This window comes from Lactuca sativa, chromosome 9 (genome assembly GCF_002870075.4).
Source record: "Lactuca sativa cultivar Salinas chromosome 9, Lsat_Salinas_v11, whole genome shotgun sequence".
In the NCBI taxonomy this organism is placed as follows: domain Eukaryota; kingdom Viridiplantae; phylum Streptophyta; class Magnoliopsida; order Asterales; family Asteraceae; genus Lactuca; species Lactuca sativa.
In genome coordinates this window covers 13,461,128-13,469,154 of record NC_056631.2, presented here as the reverse complement: position 1 = coordinate 13,469,154, position 8,027 = coordinate 13,461,128, and the positions used below count along the sequence as shown (strand labels likewise).

At 43.6% G+C, this 8,027-nt stretch overlaps 1 long non-coding RNA gene across 1 annotated transcript; it reads right to left on the bottom strand.

Moving 5' to 3' along the window:
- Positions 1–864: 864 nt before the first annotated feature.
- On the bottom strand, positions 865–1,309 carry LOC128128389 (uncharacterized). The gene is made up of 2 exons (XR_008226270.1): positions 1,242–1,309; positions 865–951 (listed from the first exon to the last, which is right to left on the bottom strand). It is a non-coding gene; the product is annotated as an uncharacterized LOC128128389 (long non-coding RNA).
- Positions 1,310–8,027: the final 6,718 nt, after the last annotated feature.

Below are 8,027 nucleotides of genomic sequence, written 5' to 3'. Positions count from 1 at the left end.
AGCAGCGGCCACAGCTGCGGTAGCTGCAGTGGTTGCAGCCTCAGTCAATGCGGCGTACCGCTTGTCGAACGTCTCCATCAGGGTGGTCTTGATAGACCCAAACATCTCCGGGATCTCAGCCCGGATCGCCGCCGCCACCTCCTCATGGATCATCTGACGAATATCCTCGTCACTCACACCGCTCGTACTTGCTCCGTGGCGTGGTCTAACCATGATGTCTCTGAAATACAACATAAAACTATCAGAGACTCCATCAAGTGTAATTGCACTTGATAACGCAACCCTACCCCGTCCCCGATATCCAGGGATTCTTACTTGGGTCTCCCACTGACCTGGTGTCCTCGGTAGTACGGGCCCAATACTACCGACCACACCGCATCAGTGTTCATCCCAAGTCCTCCTCCCCAAACTTCGGATAGTGAGTACTCTACTTCTGATATGCACTATCTACCCGCATACTAGCAAAGCATCTCATATAAGCAAACTTCCCTAGACTAAGGCATCACAAATCAGGCCACTCTAGTCCTATCATGAATACCTAGTCTTCTAGCATGCATAACAATTCACATCATATAATATTGTAAGGTATTTTGGGGATCTTTACCGTTCGGGCGCTGACTGATCGTACACACTGCTTCTTTCTTGCTTACCACAAAACCAGTTACAAACGTTTATGCTTTTATTTGAAAAGTTTCCTCAAATCCTCGGTTTGAGTTCAGTTACCCCCGAAGGTGCACCCGAATCCCTCAAACCAAGGCTCTGATACCAATTGAAACAACTCAAATTTTTCAAACAAATTTTTCATTTTTAAAACATAATTGTTTCCATTAAAAACAAGGCATAAATAGTTTAATTATTCGGTCAATACAATTATTCAAACTCCCAAGATCATAAAACAATCTTCAGTGTGTATCGATCATGCCGGCGCCTTCCCACGGTCCTCGCTAGTACCTGAAATACATGCACAACAACTGTAAGCATAAATGCTTAGTGAGTTCCCCAATATACACTTACGCACATACGCCTTTCCAGGCCCTGACCTTCCGGTCCTCATTACAACGCCTTCCGGCCCATAACATAATCGCCTTCCGGCCCATAACATATTGCCTTCCGGCCCACATATCATACATAGCACATATAACAACTAACTTACCACATATAGCATACATATCACATAACATATTCGACCTTCCGATCACACAGTCAAACCCTTCCGGGTACAGTATAGTGAGAAGACTCACCTCGTATATGCTGAAAGCTAGCAACTCCTGAAATGACTCGTGCACCACCGACGAGCTACAACCTCCCTATAACATTACGTAACTCATTAATACTTATCACTTCTCAGTGTGACTATCCCTAAGAAGTCAGACTTAGGTCAACTCTGGTTAACGGTCAACGGTCAGCTCAACCGGACTCGGCGAGTACCATGGCGACTCGGCGAGTCTAGACGTCTTCCAACTTTCTGAGATTCCTTATCTACTCGTCGAGTACCCTCATCGACCCGACGAGTTACTCCTGGAAGAATCGCGGGGCCACCCCGACTCCACTCGCCGAGTCTGAAGAACAACTCGGCGAGTCCCAGTAAATCTTCAAGCTACTCGCCGAGTCTGAAGAACAACTCGGCGAGTCCATGCCATGCAGACGAGTAACTGCTTCCTGAATTACGTATGGCCCCAAGATATACAACCATGGGACCCTCTGGACGTCTAACCATCTCTTTACTGTGGGTATAACATCTGGGTAATAACATAATAACCCATCTAATCACTAAATGGGTTTTTCATAAACCCTAGGTTCATAGGCACATTAACTAACATAATTGATCCGAGTATTACCTGAGAACGTTCTCTCTGTGTCCCCCAAACCTCAGGACTCGATCCTCCTTGATATTCCTTTGATCAATTTCTTCTTCTTCTTGTCCAACCAATTCTTCCAAGTTCCAAAAGCTTTCTCTCCTGCTCTAGACGTCCACAGCGATTAGGGTTCTTCTCAATCGACCAAAAGACTGAAAATGACGGCCTAAGAGGCGTTATATACGATTCAAACTGAACGGTTAGGGTTTCTGCGGAACAGCGTCGACTCGCCGAGTCCATACCTGGACTCGTCGAGTCCCGTCGCGATCCCGCGACCAAGTCTGCGATCCTACTCGGCGAGTCTAGGCTCCAACTCGCCGAGTCCCCTCTTAAATCTCCCCAAAAACATAATTTTAATAATACCTGAGATTCCGGGCTGTTACAGTACATCCGAAACACATGTCTTGATGACCTCCTGTTCGGATCGAAGAGCGTCAATTTGTTGCTAATAGTTGGAAAGCTGAGCACTCTTGACCTTGAGGGCAGTGGTTTTGTTTGCAAGAGCGTCCATCAACGAGTTTTCTGCAGCGAGATCCTCTTGAAGTTTAGAGAGGCGCTCATCAATGGAGGCACGAAGGGCCGAGTTGTCGTCACTAATTGATTGGCGAAGGGTAGCGAACGACTTCAACTCTGTGGAGACGAACGTGGCCAATTGTTGAACGATTGGTTCCAATGTTGTCTTTGTGGCATCGACGCTCTCCTGTAAGGACTTTAATAGGGAAGAGGTGTCAGAGAATAGTTTATCGACTTTTTCGGTCGCAGCCTCACAAGCTTTTGTCGAGGCGTCAATGGCAGCAGTGGCAGAAGCGACTGAATCATGCTGAGCCCTGGAGAAGGCATCAACAATCTTCTGAAGTGCTGCTTCAGAGAGAGATGACTGAGAATTGGAGGAGGAAGCAATGAGTAAATCAACCTTCTCATGCAACTCCTTAAGGTGCTTCTTTGTAACTGGAGCATCCTCATCATCGTCGCTTTGCACCTGAAACGGACTAAAATAGACCGAATCAAACTGCATGTTCTCCCCGCCAAGAAATGGATTATCTCCGTCAGAGGCATGACCAGGAGATGGGGGTGGGGGTGAAGCTGGAGGTGTAGTGGTGTGGGTAGGTTCAGGTTGAGTTTGAGCTGGGGTAGGTTCAGGTGGTGGTTGGGTTTCGGTTGTGTGTATGGTTTCGGTTACTGGTGGTGGTTCGGTTGCATCGGTATGAACCCCCGTATCAGATACGTTGGTTGTAACCTTTGCAGTGGCTGTGGTTGTTGTATCAGTGAAAATGGGTGGTGGTATGGGGAAAGAGGTTTTAGGAATGGTGGTAGTGGGGGTTATGGATGGGAATGGAAGTGGGAATTGTTTGAGTGGGAGAGGGAATTGGTGAGTTATGGATTTCCATGTCAGGGGTAGGTGATCTGGGTGGGGTATTGCCTCTTGGAGGGGTTTCGCCTCTTTGAGAGCCTTCCGAATCCGAACTCTCACCTTCCGACTCACTGGAAGAGGAGGCGATTATCAGCTTTCGCTTCGGCTGAGTTTTGCGCCTCTTCTGCTGAGGGGACTGAGCAGGTTTAGTAGCCTTCCTCTTTTGGGGAGAAGGGCCTTTAGCCCCTTTCGTCACTTGCTTTCCTTTTTCTGCCTTTTTGCTTCTTGAAACAGGCTTATCGGCATCATGTATAGATTTGAGCATCTCCTGTGTGAGTTCCCTCGGTCCAGACTGCTTGAACTCCTTGATAGTCCGGATGATTCTGCTGTCAGATGGAACATCGCCGTACATGGTCTCCGGGATGGAACCAATGAAAGAGAACCTCGATGCATCTGAGACGATAATCTTCGTGGTATGGAAAGTACCAATCGAAGACATCGATGCACCGGCAACAGTTGGGACATCGTGCTTATCCATCGCCCATTTAGCAACGATGGTCCAGAACCTGGCATACGACACCTCAGAATGTCATGAAGAGGAGGATAAACTCTGGATGAGTTGTTGCCAGAGAACCAACCCATAGTCAATGTTGACGCCGTTGTAAATGCCATACATGATGGAGAGGAAGAGTCGACTGGAGCCGTCTGAACCTGAGCTCCGTTCTGAAAGACCCTTGAGAGGACAGTGAACATACCGTTCCACTGTGGTGGCAAACATGACTTTTTAAACTTCGCGACGGAGGTGAGCATCTCCGTGTACCCCATATTGTAGAACATATTGTAGAGGTGCCCTAACGAAATCGTCTCCGGATTAACCCTTGAAGGATCAGCAGCAAACCCTATCAAAGAACCAAATCGTTGTCTGGAAATCGAAGCTTTGTGATCAGAAACCTCGAAGAAGATTCTATCGACTGCTTTGTCATAATGAGCAGTCGCATAGATCTGAGATAAAATCTCCATGGGCACTGTTTCCACTCGTGAAAGTGCAGGAGCGATAGGGGAATACTTCAGGCACTCGATATTCGGGAACATGTAGGAATCGTACGCCTGAGGGGTTAAATCAATCACCAAACACTGTTGAGGGCGAATGGGAAGGATGTGGGAAGTAGCGTGAACTGACGATGATTCTGCCATTGTTGAAGTGGGGAAGAAGATGATGAACAGTTAGGTTTTCAGGGAATTTTTGCTCTCTTGGAAATTTGGATGCGGTAAAGAGGTAAAAGGGAGATGAGGTCGCCTTTTATAGTGGTTTGCAGGAGAGAGAAAAATCTGTTCAAATCTTCTATCGAAATACGAAAGGTTTTCTCCGGAATTTGACTGATGCGTGACAGTTAAGGAATGCGATGATCACGCAGGAGAGAGAATGTCAGATTCCTTGTAACACGCTGCCCAACAAGCGCCATTTCTGAAGAAACCGTTTCAAATCCACACGCGCCTTTATGTGCCAGAGAGGAATCGCTTCAAATTCGCACACGCGTCCACAGTGTCAGTTAAAGAATGGACGTTTCATTTTCGCATGCGTCCCCGATTTACCGCCGTTTGAAATTCAATCCATTAGACTCCCGCCTGAATCAGCAATCCTTCATCGTAATGGCATCTTTTGAATGATACGCCCACGTGGATTAATTTTGACCATGTCTTTATAATTAAGCACCGATCCAAAGAAAAAGCCTGTAATTATTAGTACCAGAATTTTGGAAAATCAAAGATTTTCGTGCTAAGGGTGTAAAAAGAAAAGAAATAAAGCAAATCTTTTTACGAATAAATGTGATGTCAATAATGACACGAAACAAATGATCCCGGGCACGAATCAAACACTTATTAAAGTAAAGTGTTAGTGTGGTTTCCCGTTGAATAACGATCAAACACTTATTAAGAAGTATTGAAAGGCTTCTTTTAATTAGGCTCCTTAAGGTGGCTTTAGCTTTGATTCAACAGTTCTAATCTTGAAATAAGATAGAAAGTGAACAAAGTACTTGTGAGACCGGTGTAGTCTATTGAACAAGTAGGCATGAAATAATGTTAAAGTAACTGGTAAATATAAAATCTCAACAAAAAAATAAAACTGGATCCCAAGGGAAGAAATGTTATGGTGTGTAACAATTTCATAGGAATCACTCAAAAGAAAAGCTTGAGATTTCAGGAGGATACGTCCGTCAATTCATTAGTGAAAACTTGATCAAATTGATTGTTCACCGTCAATTCAGATTTGGTATTGAATTTTGGGTTTCACTCAGCTCGTAGTGGCACGAAACTAAGATCATAAACACAGTTTTTGAGTACCCATAAACCTCAGTGGTAATTTCTGAGAGTCTCAAGGGTTACATTGATGAAACGAATTTAATGGAGAAATGTAATGGAGATGGTGTAATAAAGTAAAGTACCTCTGCTATAAAAATAGGACCAAACAGAAAACTCTTATCTCATGTGAGAAGAGAGTTAGGTAGCTCTTGATTAGAATAAATGTGATAGCCTAATTGGGAAGACAAGGTTTGTGTATACCAATTCATTAAGGCTGTTATTCAGAATCTGATGAGACTTTGGTCACATACAACAGCATGCTTCTAGGGACACTTAACTAATCCATTAAAAATCTCTCATAATCGAACGAACACACATATAAAAAATGAAAGACTGAAAAGTAAATAAAGAAAAGAAAATTTTTGGAGTTTTGGATATATATGAAAAAAAAATAAATAAATAACAAAGTAAAAAAAAAATAAAAAAACTTTGGAAAAATTTGGAACCGAACCCGAGCGTTCGGTTGGTTTTGGTTGAGAAAAATTCTGAAAAACCGAACCCGAGCGTTCGTCTGGTTTCGGTTTTGAAAAATTTTAGAAACCGAACCCGAGCGTTCGGTTGGTTTCGGTTTTGAAAAATTTTGAAAAACCGAACCCGAGCGTTCGGTTGGTTTCGGTTTTGAAAAATTTTGGAAAACCGAACCCGAACCTTCGGTAGGTTTCGGTTTTGAAATTTTTTTAGAAACCAAGGAATTTTGACATTCAAGTAGGTAATACTTTAGACGAATAGATAAACAACTTTGTACAAGAAATTTACAACCAAGAAAACTACCTTTGAAATGATGAGCGAGTGCAGATGATGCAACCGAACCCGAACGTTCGGTCAATTTCGCTTCTTACGTTTGAGATCGAGAGGTAGTTTGTGGTACTGATTCTGATTCCATCATACCTAGCCCTTATAGAATTTTGTTGAATGAGGCTTCAGGAAGAGATTTGGTAAAGACATCAGCCAGTTGATCAGTGGTTCTAACAAAGTGTACTTCAACGTTTCCATCTTCTACATGATCTTTGATGAAGTGATACCTCAGTGCTATGTGTTTGGTTTTGGAGTGTTGCACTGGGTTATGACAGATCCTAATTGCACTTTCAGAGTCGCAGTATAGTGGGATCTTTTTCATATTGAGTCCATAGTCTCTGAGTTGACTCTGGATCCAAATCACTTGAGAGGTACAGGATGCAGCTGCAATGTATTCTGCTTCAGCTGTAGACAAAGACACACATATTTGTTTCTTCGATTGCCAGCTAACCAACTTCCCATCAAGGAATTGGCAGCCTCCAGTGGTGCTTTTCATGTCTAATCCACATCCTCCAAGGTCTGCATCCGAGTAGGCTTGAACGAAGAAGCCTGAATTGGATGGATACCATAGAACTAAGGAGGTAGTTCGCTTGAGATATCGTAGAATGTTCTTTACTGCAAGCATGTGAGGTTCGCGTGGATTTGCCTGAAATCTAGCACAATAACAAACTGAAAACATTATGTCAGGCCTGCTAGCAGTAAGATACATTAGTGAGCCTATCATCTGTCGATAAAGCGTAATATCAACAGCCGGTTTGTCCAGGGATGGGGTGAGCTTGGTGCCGAACGCCATTGGAACTTTGATCTTTGAATCTCCCATCATGCCAAATTTTGCAAGGAGAGTCTTCGTGTAAGCTTCCTGATTAATAAAGATGCCTTTGGGTCCCTGTCTAATATTTAAACCAAGAAAAAAATTAATAGGACCCATTGAGCTCATTTCAAATTTAGTCTCCATCAGCTTTCTGAATTCAGCTGTTAGGCTAGGATTCGTTGAGCCAAAGATGATGTCATCGACATAAATTTGAACGATCATAAGGTGGTTACCTTCCTTCTTGCGAAAGAAGGTTGGGTCAACCGAACCTTGTTTGAATTTGGACATCTTTAAGAATTTTGTCAGCGTTTCATACCAAGCTCTCGGAGCTTGTTTTAGTCCATACACGGCTTTATCCAAAATATAACAATGATTAGGATACCTTTCATTTACGAAGCCAGGAGGTTGCTCCACATACACAGTTTCTTCGAGTTCACCATTGAGGAATGCACACTTGACGTCCATTTGGTAAACCTCAAAGTTTTTGTGGGCAGCATAGGCTAGAAATATTCTTACAGATTCCAGCCTAGCTACAGGAGCAAATGTCTCTTCATAATCAATCCCTTCCTCCTGACAATATCCCTTCACGACCAGACGAGCTTTGTTTCGAATTACGTTTCCTTCCTTGTCCATCTTGTTCCTAAAGACCCATTTAAGACCAACAACCGAGGCATCTGGAGGAGTTGGAATAAGACGCCAGACTTTGTTCCTCTCGAATTCGTTCAGTTCATCTTGCATAGCTTGAACCCAATCTGAGTGATCAAGAGCAGTATTAACTGTCTTTGGTTCAACTTTTGATACGAATGAGTTAAACATGCAGAATTCGACTTTAGAAAACAAGGAAGTCTGTTTT